Here is a 17,309-nt window from a genome sequence, read left to right as displayed (position 1 = left end):
CTTGATTGTGGGGTGCCTTACACGACGTACACATATGTCGAAACCTCACGTTGTACACCTTAGTACAGTTGACCCTTGAACAACGTGGGTTTGAACTGGGTGTGTCTACTTACGCGCGGACTTTTTTTCAGTAGTAAATACTTCAGTACTGCACTCTCCAGGGTTAGTTGAATCCGAGGATACGGAAACGCGGTTACAGAGGAACCACGTATATGGGGGGGGGTGGCTATAAATTACACTTGGACTTTTATGTAGAGGGTCAGTACCCCTAACCCCCACTTTGTTCAAGGGCAACTGTATATGCAATTTTAATTTTTATTTGTCAGATATACCTTAATGAAGCTGGGGGGAGAAGCACCGTTTTTAAGTGGTCATAATTAAGGAGAAGCAGCTAAGGTGACATTAAGATGGCTTACAGGAACAAATTGCTGACATTTGTAACTGCGTTTTCCCAAGCGAAGTTGACAGAAGAATAAAGTGACGCTGCATGTGCGTTCCTTCTTGCTGATTGTTTTCACATGTGGAGCTTAGTGCTCGTTGCATTTTGGTCTCTAAATTGTGAGAACAGTTAGAAATGAATGAAACTGTAAAGTCTTCGCATTTTTTACAAAGGACATATGGGTTATGTTTTCTCTAATTTGTTTGCATAAAAGATTTTGGAAACTTGTACTGTCGCCATTAACTCTGTTCATTGGCCTTTGTACTCCTACTGTTGTTTGGCATTAAAATAAAACCCTGAAACATGTTACGTCTTGAATAAGAAAAGCTTTAGAATCCTAGATAAGCTGGATTATGGCTGGTGAATCTGGGGCTGGAAGAGGAGCTCCCTGTAACCTTGCTTCCTAGGTAAGCATACCTGTGTTTGTATTAAACATGGTTCATAACTTAACCCAGCAGGTCATCATTATTTTGGCGTTCAGAGAATCACTATTTACAGTGGGGAGAAGAGATGGCTGTGTGTAACTTGGCTTTACTTAACCTTTTGTGAAGGTTTTTGAGGGATCTAATTTGATGTTTTGTTTTGTCTGTTGGCTTTTTTTTCTGACAGCCTTGGTATCATTTTGCTCATGTTAAATATTCCTTTTATAAAAATTTTTTTGGTAAGCCTGAGCTAGGTAAGTGCTGTTCTTGAGATATCTACGTTTGCCTTAAAGGTTTGGGTGTTTTATGTGTCAGAAAATTTAAACATTTATTCATTTGTTCATTCATTGAAAAGATACTCTGAAATGAATGTGTAAAGTCTCATTTTGAGACTTACTTAATTGCAGTGGATAAATGAAAGGTCCTGATAAGATTTTTTTTTTTCAGTTAAGGAAGTATCTTATAAATCCCCCACTCATCTTGAATAATAAATTATTAAAAAGTCAAGCACAGTGAGTTATTGTTATTAAGTCAGATCAGACTTATTATTAAAATTTGGCTTTATTGATCAAAGTATTCATTTTATAGCATTGTTTGAATTTTAAACCACAAAGAAGTAATTGGTCTTTAGGTTCAAAAGTAGACAGTCTTAAACAACATGATACATAATGAAACCTGGAATATTTTAAATTTGTACATAAGGTGCTACAGTTTTGCTTTGGCTTATGAAAATCAGTAAAATCTTGAAATACTACCTTTGGCCACTAATCTCAGAGGTTATTAGGGACTTTTCTGCTAAAATAACTACACTATGAAGACTTGGCACAATGAGAACATCCTGGGTATTTTACCCTGTTGCCTTTGTGAGTGCGCGCTCTCCCTCTCTCTCTGGGGGCGGGGTGGTGGTGGTGGTGTTTCTTCCTTAATGTATCAAACAGTCCATTCCTTCTTATTGCACGTAGTGTTCCATGGTGTGGATAATAGATGTATACCACGGTTTGTTTAACCATTTGCCTATTGAAGGACATCAGGGTTGTCTCCAATTTAGGACTGTTACCAAAAAAAACTACTATAAACATTTGTTATACAGGTTTTTGTCTAGACTTCAGTTTTTGTTTCTCTGGGATAAATGCCTAGGAGCATAATTGCTGAGTTGTATGGTAAGTTGTATGTTTTTAAGAAGCTGCCAAACTGTTTTCCATTTAGTTACCAAACTAAATGCCAGGCATTTCCAAAGTGGCTGCACCATTTTATATTACCACTAACAAAGTCTAAAAGATACAGTTTCTTCACATTCTTGCCAGCATCTGGTTTTGTTACTATTTTTAAATTTAGCTGTTCTAATAGATGGGTAACGGTATCTCACTGTGGTCTTATTTTGTGTTTCCCTTATGGCTAATGATGTTGAACACCTTTTCATGTGCTTATTTACCATCCAAACATTCCCTTCGGCGAAGCGTATCCTCCTGTCTTTTGTGCATTTTCTAAATGGATTGTTTGCTTTTATGTTGTTGAGTTACAAGAGTTCTTTATATATTCTAGATACAAGTCCTTACCAACTTGTTTTTTCATCCCCTTAACAGGGTCTTTCACAGAGCAAAAGTTTTAATTTTAATGCAGTCCAGTTTATCACTTTTTTATGTGTCATGCTTTTGGTGTTATGTCTAAGAAGTCTTCACTAAGCCCTAGGTCTCAAATATCTTCTGAAAGTTTTATATTTTTACATGTAACATTTAAATCTATGATCCATTTTGAGTTAATTTTTGTATAAGATGTGAAGTATAGGTCAAGATTTAATTTCTTGCCTATGGATATGCAAGTATTCCACCACTATTGAAAAGGTTCTTCCTCCGTTTAATTGATTTTTTTTAGTCAAAAATTGGTTGGCCATACTTGTGTGGGGCTATTTCTGGATTCTCTATTCTGTTCTACACATCCATATGTCTACCCTTTGCCAACACTATACAGTCTTGATTGCTGTAGCTATATAACAGGTCTTAGAAATTGGATAGAGTGATTCTTCTGCAACTTTATTCTTTTTCAGAATGGTTTTAGCTCTTCTAGTTCCTTTGCCTTTCCATATAAATTTTAGAATAATCTTGTCTATATCTATAAAAATACTTGTAGGGATTTTGACAGGAATTTTGTTAAATCTGTATATCAGTTTGAGAAGAATTGATATCTTCACTGTAAGTCTTATAATCCATGAAAATGGTTTATCTCTCCACTTATTTAGATCATCTCTGATTTCTTTCATGAGCATTTTATAGTTTTCAGCATGCAAGTCCTGTACATACCTATTAAAGATTTAGACTTACACCTAAGTATTTTTTTAAAAGCAGTTATAAGTGGTGTGGTGGTTTTTATTTTAGTTTCCATGTGTTTATTGTTAGTATATTGAAATACAGTTGATCTTTTAAAATTAATTATTTATTTCAGTTGTAAAATATACATAGGATAACATTTACCATTTTAGCCATTTTTAAGTATACAGTTTAATGGCACTTAATACATTCACATTGTTGCACAACCATCACCCCTTTCATCTCCAGAACTTTTTCATTATCCTATACTGAAACTGGGCCCCTTAAACAATAACTCCCCATTCTTCCCTCCCCCAACTCCTGGCAACCGTGATTCTAATTTTGGTCTCTATGAATTTGACTGCCCTTAAGTACCTCATATGAGGGCTCTCAAACAGTATTTGTCCTTTCTGTGACTGGCTTATTTCACTTAGCATAATGCCTTCAAAGGTTATTCCCCATTGTAGCATGTGTCCGAATTTCATTCCTTTTTAAGATTGAATAATATTCTTCCATGTGTATATACCATATTTTGTTTATCCTTTCATCTGTCAATAGATATTTGGGTTGCTTCCACCTTCTGTTAGCTGTGAATAATGCTGCTATGAACATGGGTATACAAGTATCTGTTTAAGTCCCTGATTTCAATCCTTTTGTGTATATATCTATTTCTCTTCTTTGGAGAAATGTCTATCAAGTCCTTTGCCTGTTTTTAAATCGTAAACTGGGTTTTTGGTTGTTGACTTTTAAGACTTCTCTATATATTCTGGATATTAATCCCTTATCAGATATGTGATTTGCATTACAGTATATTTTTGCATGTTGATCTTGTATCCTGTGTCTTTGCTGAACTTACTTACAGCTCTTGTTTTATAGAGTCCTTGAGATTTTCTGCATAGACTGTTACGTCATATGCAAGTAAAAACAGTTTAATTTCTTCTTTTCCAATCTGTATGCCTTTTAGTTCCTTTTCTTGCCTTATTGCATTGGCTGGAATGGCCAGAGCTATTTTGAATAAAAATTGTGAGAGCAGACATCCCTGCCTAATATTAGAGGGGAAAGTATTCACTCTTAATCAAGTTGAGGAAGATCCCCTATATTCCTAGTGTCCTGAGAGTTTTTATCATGCATGGCTGTTGAATTTGTCAAGCGTATTTTCTGCATCAGTTGATGTCATCATGTAATTTTTCTTCTCTGTAGTAGATTATATTGACGGTTTTCGAATACTGAATCAGCCTGGCATCCCTGGGATAAACCCAATGGCTAAATTCTGTTTGCCAACATTTTGGAAAGGATTTTTGCATGCATATTCATAAGGGATACTAGTTTGTAGTTTTCTTTTTTGTATTGCCTTTGTCTGTTTGGGTTCACTCCTTTTTTACTTTCTGAAAGAGATTGATAAAGTTGGTGTTAATTCTTCTTTAATTGTTTGGTAAAGTTCTCCAGTGAAACCATCTGGGTCTGGATATTTCTTCTTCAGTGATTAATTGCAAATTCAATTTCTTCGCTAATTATAGGGTTATTTACATTATCTATTCCGTGTTGGGTAAGTTGTGGCAGTTTTGTGTTTTTTGAGGTTATTATCTAAAAGTTTCCTTTCTTGCTAGACTGTCCCTTTCCTGGTCCTTTGGTTAGATTGAGAAGGCTTTTCATGGTACTTCTATGTTTTTGGTCTGTATGTTGGTGTTTTAAGTTTCCAGCTTTTCTAGTATGCCATCTGGAATAAAAGGGCAATAAGAAAACACAGGGAGCTCACCACCGTGTCCTTCCTCGGGTCTCAGAGACCCTACTGGGCTCTCACCTTCTCTCACCTTTCAGTGTCTTCTTATGTTTTATATATGATGCCAAGGGTTTTCAGTTGTACTTAGTGGGACAATAGGGAAAAGTAGGTCTGTTTCTTCTTCCTGCAAGTGGAAGCCCTCTTGTCTTCTATTTAATTTTTTAAAAGTCCAAAGAACGATTTTTTACTAGTTAGGAATTGTTTAAACTGTCACGTTTGTTTTAGCTGTGCGTTTCTGACTGTGTCTTGAAAAATATTAAACATGTTACAGTTAGTTAATGTGTGGTAAATGGATGATTGAGAAAAATCTGTAACTTTATTGCCTGGTAAAAATTGAACCTGATAAAATCTGATCCAAGTTTTATAAAGGGCTTTTTTTTTTATCACTCTACTGTTACTTCCTATATTAACTTTCAGAGTGGTTATAGCAACCAGTTTTAGGTTTAAAAATTCAGAAAAGAAAATCAAGTTTTAAAAGAGTAGATCTGTGACAATAAGCACAGTTCTGATAGATGAAACTTTAACCGAAAGTGGGATCCAGCTGCTCACCGCTCAAAAGCCAATAAAGAGGCCAGGTTTGTGGAAGGGAAAGTTTGCTTTACTTTGGATGCTGTCAACAGGGTGTGGGGGAGGGCGAGGGCGAGGGCGAGGGCGAGGGCGGACGCCTGTCCAAAGGCCGACTCCCCCTCCCCCGACAATCAGGGGGCAAGAGCTTCTATAGACAGAGGGAGGGGGCTGCATGCAGAAACAGCACAGCCAGCTCTGACAGTCATCTTGAAATTGGTCGTCGGTGGTCTGACCAGCGTCATCTCGATTGTTTTAGGTACAGTTAATCTTCAGTTCCAGGGTCGGTTTGTTTCCATTTCTTTGAGGCCAGTTCTCGGAATTGTGGCAGCTTATGTCATGGCTACAGTCTGGTCACCATGTAGTTCACTTCTTCCCCCTGGCGGGGGTTTCAGTATCTATTAGACAGCTCGCAGGATGTGGCTCAGAATGTTATCTGTAGCCCTTGAGGAGGAACTAAAGGTCCTTGACTATGCTTAATGACTAAACTATTATTATTTGGTCTCCTTTGACTGTTTTCCTTTGTTTCTGCAGTTTCTCACTTGTCTGATTAAACTTATTCTTTGGCTAAAATTTTTCCACAGACAAAAGGCAGGCCGAGGACATGGGGAGGCAAGGACCATAGGGTCCTGCTCCATTTTAATACCACTGTGACAGTCCGTTACTCCTGAGGTTTCGATGTTCTTAAATGTACTTTTAAGGGACCATCAATTTCTCTCTCTTTTTCTCATCTATTGTTAATATATTAGCTTTTTAGTCTCCACAGATTCACTTTATCATATAACAAATAAAATTAAATAGAAATCTGCTATCTTCTAATACAAAAATAGTGAATCAAAACATTATTGTACTAAGATATAAGATGACAACTGAGGTTCGTTTTCTCTGTGCTTGTTTGCACTATTATTAAGGCACACCTGAGTGTCACTGTCTCCATTCTGAAGCTTTTAATGGGAGCAGAAATGAAAAATGGCCATATGAATGTGGCTGTATAGGATTTTTACTGCTACATCCTTGTGGGTGTTTTGTTTGTTTTTTAAAGTAATCCTCTGTCCTGAGCACTATTTTTAAAGCCAAGTGGCAAGAAATTGTTAATGCACCCTTATATTCATACACTGATTTTTTTAAGGTGTCATCTATATCTGATTGTATGATGAGGGAATTCTTCATCATTATCTGTAGGCCCCACTTCCAGATACTGATGATCCCACAGTGTATCCTGAGTATCAGAATTTCTTAAAGCTTCCCAAGTGATTCTAACGTGCAACCAAGGTTGAGAACCACTGCACTAGAATTTAGCTTACTGTATTTAATGTGTTTTCTTTGAGAGTCTGCAGTTTCCCCTATTGTTAATATCTTAAATTTTTCTTACTTTTTTATTAATAGACTTTTTTTTAAAAGCAGTTTTAGGTCTATAGAAAAATGGAGTCTAAAGTACAGAGTTCCTATATGCTCTCCAATCCCCCACTCCCAGTTTCCCCTATTATTAACATCTTGCATTAGTATGATACCTTGTTATAAATGATAAGCCAACATTGATCCATTATTATTAACAAAAGTGCATAGTTTACGTTAGGGTTCAGTCTTTGTGGTGTACATTTTATGGATTTTGACGAATGTATAACAACATGTGCCTACCATTACGTTATTTTACAGAATTGTTTCATTGCCCTAAAAATCCCCTGTGCTCCCTCATTCATCTATCCCTCCCCTCCCAATCCCTTGGCAACCACTGATCTCTTTACTGTCTCCATGGTTTTGCCTTTTCCAGGTTGTCATATAGTAGTGGAATCATATACAGTCTGTAGCCTTTTCAGATTGCCTTCTTTCACTTAGTAATATGCATTTAAGTTTCCTCCATGTCTTTTCTTTTCTTGATAATTCATTCCTTTCATCACTGAATGATAGTCCATTGTATGGACGTACCACAATTTGTTTATCCATTCACCTACTGAAGGAAATCTTGGCACACATTTGCTTCCACATTTTGCAATTAATGAATAAAGCTGCTCTAAACATTTATTTGCAGGTTTTTGTGTAGACATAAGTTTTCAGCTCCTTTGGTCAAATACCAGGAAGCACAATTGCTGGGTTATATGGTCTAAGTATGTTTACCCATTCCTTTTTAATGGTTGCATACTATGATATGTGTTATTGATAATAACCCCCCCCATTGATGGACATTTAAGTTTTAAATTTTTTAATTTAAATTACAAATAATGCTGCAACAGAGTTTATACATCTTTTTGCACACATACTGATATTTATGTAGAATGGACTCCTAGAAGTAGGATTGCTCTGATCAAGATAATGTGCATTTGCCCTTAGCCACACGTAGTATTATCAAGTCTCCTGAGGAAAAATTTTGGCTGGACCTGAGGATTTGGAGGTCAGACTTAAAAATGGTAATTGAATCCACAGACATGGATGAAATTTCTGAGGGAGAAAATGTAGAGCAAGAAGAAAGAACAACCTAGAACAGAACACTAACTCCCAACATTTAACAGTCAAGTAAAGAATTGCCCTGGTGGTAAGAGAATAACCAGGATAAATGGTGTCAGGAAAGTGGAAGGCAGAGTGGATTTCAAAGAGGAGGAAGTGGTCCTCTGAGTTTATACTTTGCTGAGGGTGGTAAAGACTGCAATGTTTTTTTCGTGTTCAATGTCAGGGAGACCCTTTGACCTTAGTGAATAGAATGAAGGTGATTGGACCAAGATACACATTGAAATAGCCTGTGGAGTGAGTGGGGAGGTGAGGAAATGGCTGTTAATATAAATGCTCTTTAAAGGAGAGAAAGAGTAAGGTAACTGGAAGAAAAGATAGGGGTCACAGAGAGTTTTATTTGTGCCAGATAGCAGAGTCTTCAGCTTTTGTGAAAGTTAGTGGAAAGGAACTAGTAGAGAGAAAAATTCCAGAAAGTTGCGAAAAGCAAAACTTGAATTCGCCACTTGCCGGCAGCTATTTTTGTAGCACTTACACTGTATTAGGTATTATAAACGATCTAGAGGTGATTCGAGGTATACAGGAGGATTGCATAGGTTGTGTGCAAATGCTACAACATTTTATATAAGGAATATGAGCATCCTCGGATTTTGGTACCTGCTGGGGGTCCTGGAACCAATCCCCCGTGGATACTGAGGGATGACTCAGTATGCAGATGGAGCTGAGACCAAGAATGAGGAAGAGGACAGGTTTCTGGATTGAGACCTTTGGCAAAGAAAAGTGAATTTGTGTTTGCCCCTATGGTAACTACTGTAATTTCAACTTGTATTTTATGAGGATTTGAAAATTTCCCCAGGAAATTTTCAAAAGTCTTTGCTGCTTGAAGGTACTTTTAGAAGTCTCTAGCTTAATTCCCTTGGAAGGAATCAAAATCAACCCAATACCAGATTCACTCTTTGGAAATTAGTATTATAGCTAACTTTTGTTGTATTTGGGAATTTGACTTTGTGACCAGCAACATCATTACCATTATGGTAATACCTTTCATGAGCTATCAAATATGGTGGAATTTAAAGGTATTGATTTAGAAAAAGCTGATTTGTCAAACCAAGTGAACATCATTGATCCTAAAATGAACTGATTCAATGTATTTGATAACTAAAAAAAAATTATTAGCTATTCATGTATTGACTTACAGTATTACCTTTTGCTTTTCCCTCTTTTCAGAACTCTACTTAAGATTTTTATTCTTACCTTGATAGCTAAATTTACAGATACTCTGAAGCTGGTAAGGATCTCTAACTTGCCAGAAGAAAAGAAACAATATGAAAATACCTCAGTAGGCTGGAGTGATGAGAATATGTCAGAACAAAATTTAACAATTGAAGAAAGTACAAATGTAATGCTTGGGTTCCAAACACACACACACAAATAGGAGGGAAGATGGGACGCTGAAGAACATAGTTTAGCATTTGTTAATTTTTTTATTTGAAATAATTTCAAATTTACAGAAAAATTGTAATACTAATACAAAGAACTTGTTCATATTCTTCAACCAGATTCCCCAGTTGTTAATGTATTTCCACATTTGCCTTATCATTTCATCCCTTTTGCTCTGTATTTTTTTTCTCAACCATTTGAGGGTAAGTTGTAGATATATTGAGCTATTATCCTTAAATATTTCAGTGTGTATTGCCTGAAAACTGGAACACTTTTGTACATAATCAGAGTACAGCCATCAAAGCCAGGAAGGTAGCATTGATATATTACTACCATCTAATCCACAGACCCTATTCATATGCCACAGATTTTTCCAGTGATGTCCTTTATGACACAAAACCACACACACATACTTACAAACCTACTTTCCTTTTACCTTCTTTCCTTTCTGATCCAGAGTTCAGGTTGGGATCATGTGTTGCATTTATTGTCATGTCTCTTTAGCCCCCTTTTCCCTGGAACAGTTCCTTAGTGCACTCCAGGTTTTTCATTACCTTGACATTTTTGAAGAATACAGTCCAGTTACTTTGTTGAAAATCCCTTAATTTGTGTTCATCAAATGTTACTTCATAACTAGATTCAGGTTATGTAGTTTTGGCAAGAATACCCTGGAAGTGATGCTGAGTTCTTACTGCGACATCTGAGGAGGGGCACACGCTGTCGATTCATCTGACTGCTGGGGACTCACTTCGTAAAGTGAGATATGCAGGTGTCACTGCTGTAAAGTTAATAAGTATTTTGTATATGTTAGTAAGTAAATATTTTGTAGGGAGATACTTTGGGACAATGTAAATACCTTTATCAAACATACCTATTAATTTTTACTTTCATTGATGATTCTTATTTGGATCATTTATTACTGAGATAGCTGGCAAATGATTTTTCTCATTCAGTCATTCCTTCTACTTTTCTTAGTTGGTATTCTACTACAAGAAAGAGCCATCCCTTCTCCGTTTGCTTATTTATGTCAGTGTGGACTCATGAAATCCTAACATTTCGGTCAATGTATTATATAATTGATTACTCTCATTATTTGTTTTGAATGCTCAAATTGTCTCAGACTTGGCCAGCAGGGTCCTTTTCAAGGTGACTCCTGTATTCTTTTGATGCATCTCCAACATTTTTTGAGCATTTGCTTTCTGGCACAAAGTATTCCAGGCTCACCTTGTACTTTCCCTGACCCAGCTCTGCATTCAGGCACTTCTCCAAGGAGCTCTAGTTCCTTTTTGTGGAGAGTAATATTTAGCAAACAAGATCTGGGCAATAAGTATGCTCATTGCTACTGGGGTTTCATTGCTTCCAAGCCCTCTCAACAGACAGATCTAGGAAATGCACTCACGCACTTATATCTTCTTGTGTATTTGTATGTTGATACAGTGTATAAACACCATGAGTTTTCACCTGTACCTCCAATTCTGATCCAACACAGCAGAACTTATTCTAGTCTTCTCCCTTTCTAGCCCTTCTCTGGCAGAGAAATCCAGCTCCCATTTTTCTCGGTATATTTATTTATATGATCAGTTCCTCTGTATGTAAATAATCTCTTGACCACACAAGCCAGGAAGGGCTTAGGCGGCTCTGGACTCGAAGACTGCCTCTTTGGCCCCAGCCCCTACACACATCAGCAGCTGCACAAACCAGCTTCCTTTGTCTTTGAGAAACTCTGTAATGGTAAGTTTTACGTGTTTCAATTTACATTTATTATATTGTTACAAGTTTTTAAGTGTAGCCTTTATTAGGGTAAACATTGGTGGTGAAAAAGGAAGTATTTAAGGATCAAAACACATAGAGTAGAAATTTGAAAGAATACAACCCTTATTCATCATCAGGAGGGGTTTGCTATTAGCATTTTACTTAGGTAACCAGTAACCAGTATCTGAGTAGAGTCCTCACGGCAGTGAGCTGAGGCAGGAGGTGAAGTTGGTGTGGTTTTTGCACGCTGTAGACGATGAGTCTGGCATTATCCTGTTTTCCTCTGGTGACCTTTTTACAGGGCTTTGATGCCATAACGTCAGAACTAATCTGGAGTTCTTTCTGGTAAGAATCATCTTGATGAATTAGTTTTATATTATGATTTCTGGGAGTCAAGAGGTTTTTTTAATTACCATCATATCACGAGTTTGACAACATTATGTAGTTTTTTCCCTTTAAAAAGATATTTCCACCAGGACAGTTAGGCAAGAAAATGAAATAAAAGGCATCCAGATTGGAAAGGAAGACATAAAACCATCTTTATTTGCAGATGACATGATCTTGTATATAGAGAATCCTAAAGACTGTACTAAAAAACTATCAGAACTAATAAGTGAATTCAGCAAGGTTACTGGATAAAAGATCAACACACAAAACTCAGTTTTATTTCTGTATACTTGCAATAAACCATCTAAAAATGAAATTAAGTAAACAATTTTATTTATAATAACATCAAAAAGAATAGAATTGTTAGGAACAAATTTAGCAGAGCAGTGAAAATTTTATATTCTGTAAAATACAAAGCATTGTTGAAAGAAATTACAGAAGACCTAAATAAATGGGGGGGAAATTCCATGTTCATGGATCAGAAGACTTAATATTAAGTCTTCAAATTGACCTACAGATTAAATGCAATCCCTATTAAAATAGCAGCTGGCTTCTTTGTAGAAATTGATTGTTGATCCTAAAAGTCACATGAAAATTAAAGGAACCCAGGGCTTCCCTGGTGGCGCAGTGGTTGAGAGTCCACCTGCCGATGCAGGGGACACGGGTTCGTGCCCCGGTCCGGGAAGTTCCCACATGCCGCGGAGTGGCTGGGCCCGTGAGCCATGGCCGCTGAGCCTGCGCATCCAGAGTCTGTGCTCTGCAACAGGAGAGGCCACAACAGTGAGAGGCCCACGTACCGCAAAAAAAAAAAAAAAAAAAAGTAAAGGAACCCAGAATAGCCAAAACAATCCTTAAAAAGAAGAACAGAGTTAAAGACTATGTGATTCTGGTATATAGATAGACATATGTATTAGTGGACTAGAATTGGGAGTCCAGTAAGAAGCTCATATTATGGTCAATTGATTTTCAAAAATGATACCGAAGACAGTTGAGTGGACGAAAGCATAATCTTTTCAACAAATGGTCCTGGGTCAACTGGATATCCACATACAAAAGAATGAAATTGATTCCCTATTTCACATGATATACAAAAATTAACTCAAAATAGATTGGATCCAAATGTAAGTGCTAAAACCATAAAACCCTTAGGGAACAAAAATAGGAGTAAATCTTCATGACCGCGGATTTGGTGATGGTTCTTAAATATGACACCAAAAGCACAAGCAACAAAAGAAACAAATAATAAATTCGACTTCATCAAAGTTAAAAACTTGTATACTTCCAAAGACATCATCAACAAAGTAAAAAGGCAGGTCATAGAATGGGAGGGTGTATTTGCAAATCATATATCTGATAAGGATCTAATGCCCAGAATATATAAACAACTCTTATAGCTCAATAAAAAGCCCAGTTTAAATGATTTGAATAGAAAGAGGATATATGAATGACCAATAAGAACATGAAAAGAAACTTATCATCATTAGCTTTGACCCAGTGCAAATCAAAATCACAGTAAGATGCCACGTCATACCCACTAGGATGGCTACAATAGGAAAAGCAGATAAAAACAGGTGTTGATGAGGATGTGAAGAAATTGGAACTTCATACACTGCTGGTAGGAATGTAAAATGGTTCAGCCACTTTGGAAAACGTCTGGCAGTTCTTCAGTAGGTTCAACACAGAGTTATCATAGGACCCAGCAATTTCACTTCTAGGTATATATCCAAGAGAAATGAAAACACACAGAAACTTGTACACAAATGTCCATAACAGCATTATTTATAGTAGTTTAAAAGTAAATAACCCATATGTCCATCAACTGCTGAATGGACAAATAAAAATTGATACAGTAGTTCCCCCTTAAGCCTCAGGGGATATGTTCTAAGACCTCCAGTGGATGCCTGAAACCATGGATATACTGAACCCTATATACTATGCTTTTTCCTATATACATACCTATGGTAAAGTTTAACTTACAAATTAGGCACAGTAAGAGAATATCCGAATTGCCAACATCACTACCCTTGCACTTGGAGCCATTACTGAGTAAAGTAAGGGTTGCTTGAACACAAGCGCTGTGATATTATGACAGTTGACTTGATAACCAAGATGGCTACCAAATGACTAACAGGTGGGATACACTGGACAAAGGGGATGATCCAAGGGGTGGGATGGGGTGGTGCGAGATTTCATCACACTACTCAAAGGAGTGCACCCTTTAAAACTTATGAATTATTTCTGGAATTTTCCATTTAATATTTTCGGACTGCGGTTGACCACAGGTAATTGAAACTGAGGAAAGCAAAACTGTGGACAAGACGGGGGAAACTACTGTGTGTCCCTACAATAGTATATGATTTGGCAATAAAGAGGAGCGAAGTGCTGATGCCTGCTGTAATGTGGGTGATCCTCGAAAACATTGTGCTAAGTAGATCAGTCACAAAAGATCACATACTGTCTGATTCTTTAGAGAGATTGGTACTGCTTAGGGCTAAGGAAGTTCGGGACAGTGGGGAGTGACCGCTAATAGGTATGGGGTTTCTTTCTGGGTTGCTGAAAATGCTCTAAAATTGATTGTTGTGATGGTTACACACCTCTGTGACTACACTAAAAACCATAGATTCGTACACTCTAAATGGGTGGATTGTATGGTGTGAGAATTGTTGCTGTAGAGCTGTTGTTGCGTATTCTGTCACAATAAGCTAAGTTTAGATTTGTTTGCTTAGTTTTCATTTTTAACGAAAAAATATTCTGAGTGAAATGACTAGCCAACAGTATTCCTTACAGAATACGAAAATGTGTAATTCTCCCTGAGGGATTTCCAGATCGATTTTTGAGTCTCCCACCAAATGGGCTTGAAGACCTCACTGATTGAGCTCAGTTAATTTCTGTCATAACTGCTGTGTATTCCCTTGCCTTGCCCTTTGCTTTCCCATACTAAAAAGCTTCCTCTCAAATTCTCTCCACCTTCCCCATACACTCCCCCATGGCAATTAAAACATTTGTTAATACCTCTTGTCACTTTACAGTGTTCTAAATCATGTTTGGCTTTGAACTTGCCAGAGTTGAGTTTGGTTTCATAGTTGGGTTCCATCATGTATTTATTTGTTCAAATTTTCAAATTCCATCATATCCCCGTTTTGCCCAATGATATTTAGCTTCGTTAATGTTACCGAGTCTACCATTTATACAGCTATCTTTATGAGAAACTGTATGTAACAAGTATGTAACTTGTTTTTATGTTTATGTTTTCGTGTTCTTGCAATGCTGTAACAATAAATAAAGAAGTTAAGAAAACAGACTGTTTCATCAGTTTCTGGAAAGCCTAGAAGTTACAGAGTCTCTTTAAGAATAACGAATGAGTTAAATCCCCGTAAGAAGGAGAGGTAAAGCTTTGATCTCTAGGTTTTTTCCTTTGAAAGCACCCGTGATGTACAGTTCACCTCCTGTGAATAAAGAGCTGGGGGAAATCAAGCAGCTGCTGCCCACCAGAGTTTTCCTTCAAGATTAAAACATCACAGAGTTGACAGCATATTTGTATCACTAGAGATCAAATGCTCATCTCGGAAAAGGGTTTGCAGGATTGCCTTTGGTTTTTATTTTATGAAATTAAATTGTGATACGTTAGAGAAAGGAAAGATGGAAGAAGTTCGTGTTGGCGGACATTTTTAAGACATCTCAAAATGAGCTGGCAGCTTCCCGTAGATGAGATGACAAATGGCCTTTAACCTCAAAATGGCTTTATTTTTCTAGTATCTTCAAGATCCCCTCAAGAAGAGGCCTGTTGTGCTGTATCGGTTTAGCTGTGTAGCTTTTTGTCTACAAATGCTGATAACATGTGTCAGGCAAGCAACACACATGATTACAGGAGGGTTTTGTGAGGATATTTGCTTTTTTTTTTAACTTTAGTAAATAAATCAACTAATTTTCAGTGTTTTAAGTGTCTGGTAGAATTTTTCTTGTTTAGGTTTTAAATTTAAATTTTAATACTAATTATATAGATTCTACTAAGAATCAGAATCTGCCTTCATTGCAGATGAAATTAATGGTTATAAAACTGCAGACTGCTAATCCCAGAAAACACAGTTGTAGTTTGTATAATGATAGTCAGTGGTTTCTGAAGTTGATGCAGTACCCATCGAAAGCGTAATTGACTTGATTTTCTGGCCGTAATGTAAGATGTGGCTAGAATGTAATCCAAAAGACGCTGTATTTAAATCTTTAAATGCATCTTATGGAATTGTTAAACTCTGAGAACGTGGATGGACATTTGGGGAGGCAAGGGGGAGAGGGGTCGGAGAGAGGATTTTGTGTGCGGGCCGACATCACTATTTCTGTATTATTTGAGTTCTTAAAAAAGCATTACTTTTATGGTTTAAAAAGATATAAAATAAGAAGTGGATGTGCATTTTATTGAGTATTCAGTAATTTCATTGATGACTAATTCCTAGAAAATGTTAAGGTTAGTTCAAGTTATTGAAATACCAAGTTTTAAACATTTTACAGTGTATCTTTTCTTTGTTTCTCTTACACTCTGTCTTGTTGATCTGTTTCCTTTTTCAAAAGTACTGGCGGTTTTAGGTTGATACTTTGGCACCTTTGGGTACGCAGAATTCTAAGTTTACATTCCAAATTGGAGCTGCAATTTCAGTGTTTTTCGGTAGGGAAAGATGTGCTTGATTGCTACTTTTTCTCTCTATGATGTTTCAGTGCCTTTTTTTTTCTTTACAGTCAAAGTGTGATAATGGGAAAATTTAAGAATTGGGGGCAATTAAGAAAACTAATTTGTATTTCAATAAATTTATAAAAAGTTTCAATTAAGTCTCAGTATTTTGGTGAAATGGTGATAGAATGTCAGGAACACAGCATTTGGAATATTAAACAACAGCAGTAACAGTAACTACAGTGCCATGAACTTCCGAAGTATTTGAGCACTGAGACCAAATACATTTGCGTCTCCCGTGACTTGGCTATATTAACACTGAAGGGAATGAGGAGAGGATTTTGCAATTCGTTATTACCACTCTTTGTGGTAATTACATGTGATGTTAAAAAATCAACAGCTGGTTGATGTCTACTTTTTTTTTTTTTTTTTTTTTAATTTTTATTTTTGCGGTACGCGGGCCTCTCACCGCTGTGGCCCCTCCCGCTGCGGAGCACAGGCTCCGGACGCGCAGGCTCAGCGGCCATGGCTCCCGGGCCCAGCCGCTCCGCGGCATGTGGGATCTTCCCGGACCGGGGCACGAACCCGTGTCCCCTGCATCGGCAGGCGGACTCTCAACCACTGCGCCACCAGGGAAGCCCTCCTTTGTCTTTTTAATAGCTGTATAACATTTTACTGTATGGATATACCTTAACATGTTTATTAACCAGTTCTCCATTATGGACATTTATGTTGCTTCCAGTTTTTTAGTATTACAGAGAGTATTGCTGTAAATATCCTTACACATATATATAAACACTGGTGTGTTCGTTTTTCTAGGACAGTGGTTCTCAATCCACCTCTTAGGCTTAAGAAAATACTGATGCTCAGGTTCCATTGAGACAGGTTTTTAAATCAGGATCTCTGGGAATAGGATCCAGGCTTTGGTATTTTTTAAAAAACTCTTCAGATGATTCTCATATTTAGTCAGCTGTGGGCTGATTCTGAGAACTGGTCTTGCTGAGTCAATGATCTAAAAAAGAAAACATTTTAGTAGATGCTGTTAACATTGTTTTCTGTATTAGTTAGGATTAAGAGCAACTGCCAATAATAGAAACCTAAAATAATTTGTCTTAAG

At 37.0% G+C, this 17,309-nt stretch overlaps 1 protein-coding gene across 13 annotated transcripts in view; it reads left to right on the top strand.

Moving 5' to 3' along the window:
• ATE1 (arginyltransferase 1) overlaps positions 1 to 17,309 on the top strand; it is a 212,301-nt gene that overhangs the window by 133,780 nt on the left and 61,212 nt on the right. The window lies entirely within an intron of this gene.

The sequence above is a fragment of the Orcinus orca genome, chromosome 14, assembly GCF_937001465.1.
Source record: "Orcinus orca chromosome 14, mOrcOrc1.1, whole genome shotgun sequence".
NCBI classification, from domain to species: Eukaryota; Metazoa; Chordata; class Mammalia; order Artiodactyla; family Delphinidae; genus Orcinus; species Orcinus orca.
This window is presented reverse-complemented; position numbering and strand designations above follow the sequence as displayed.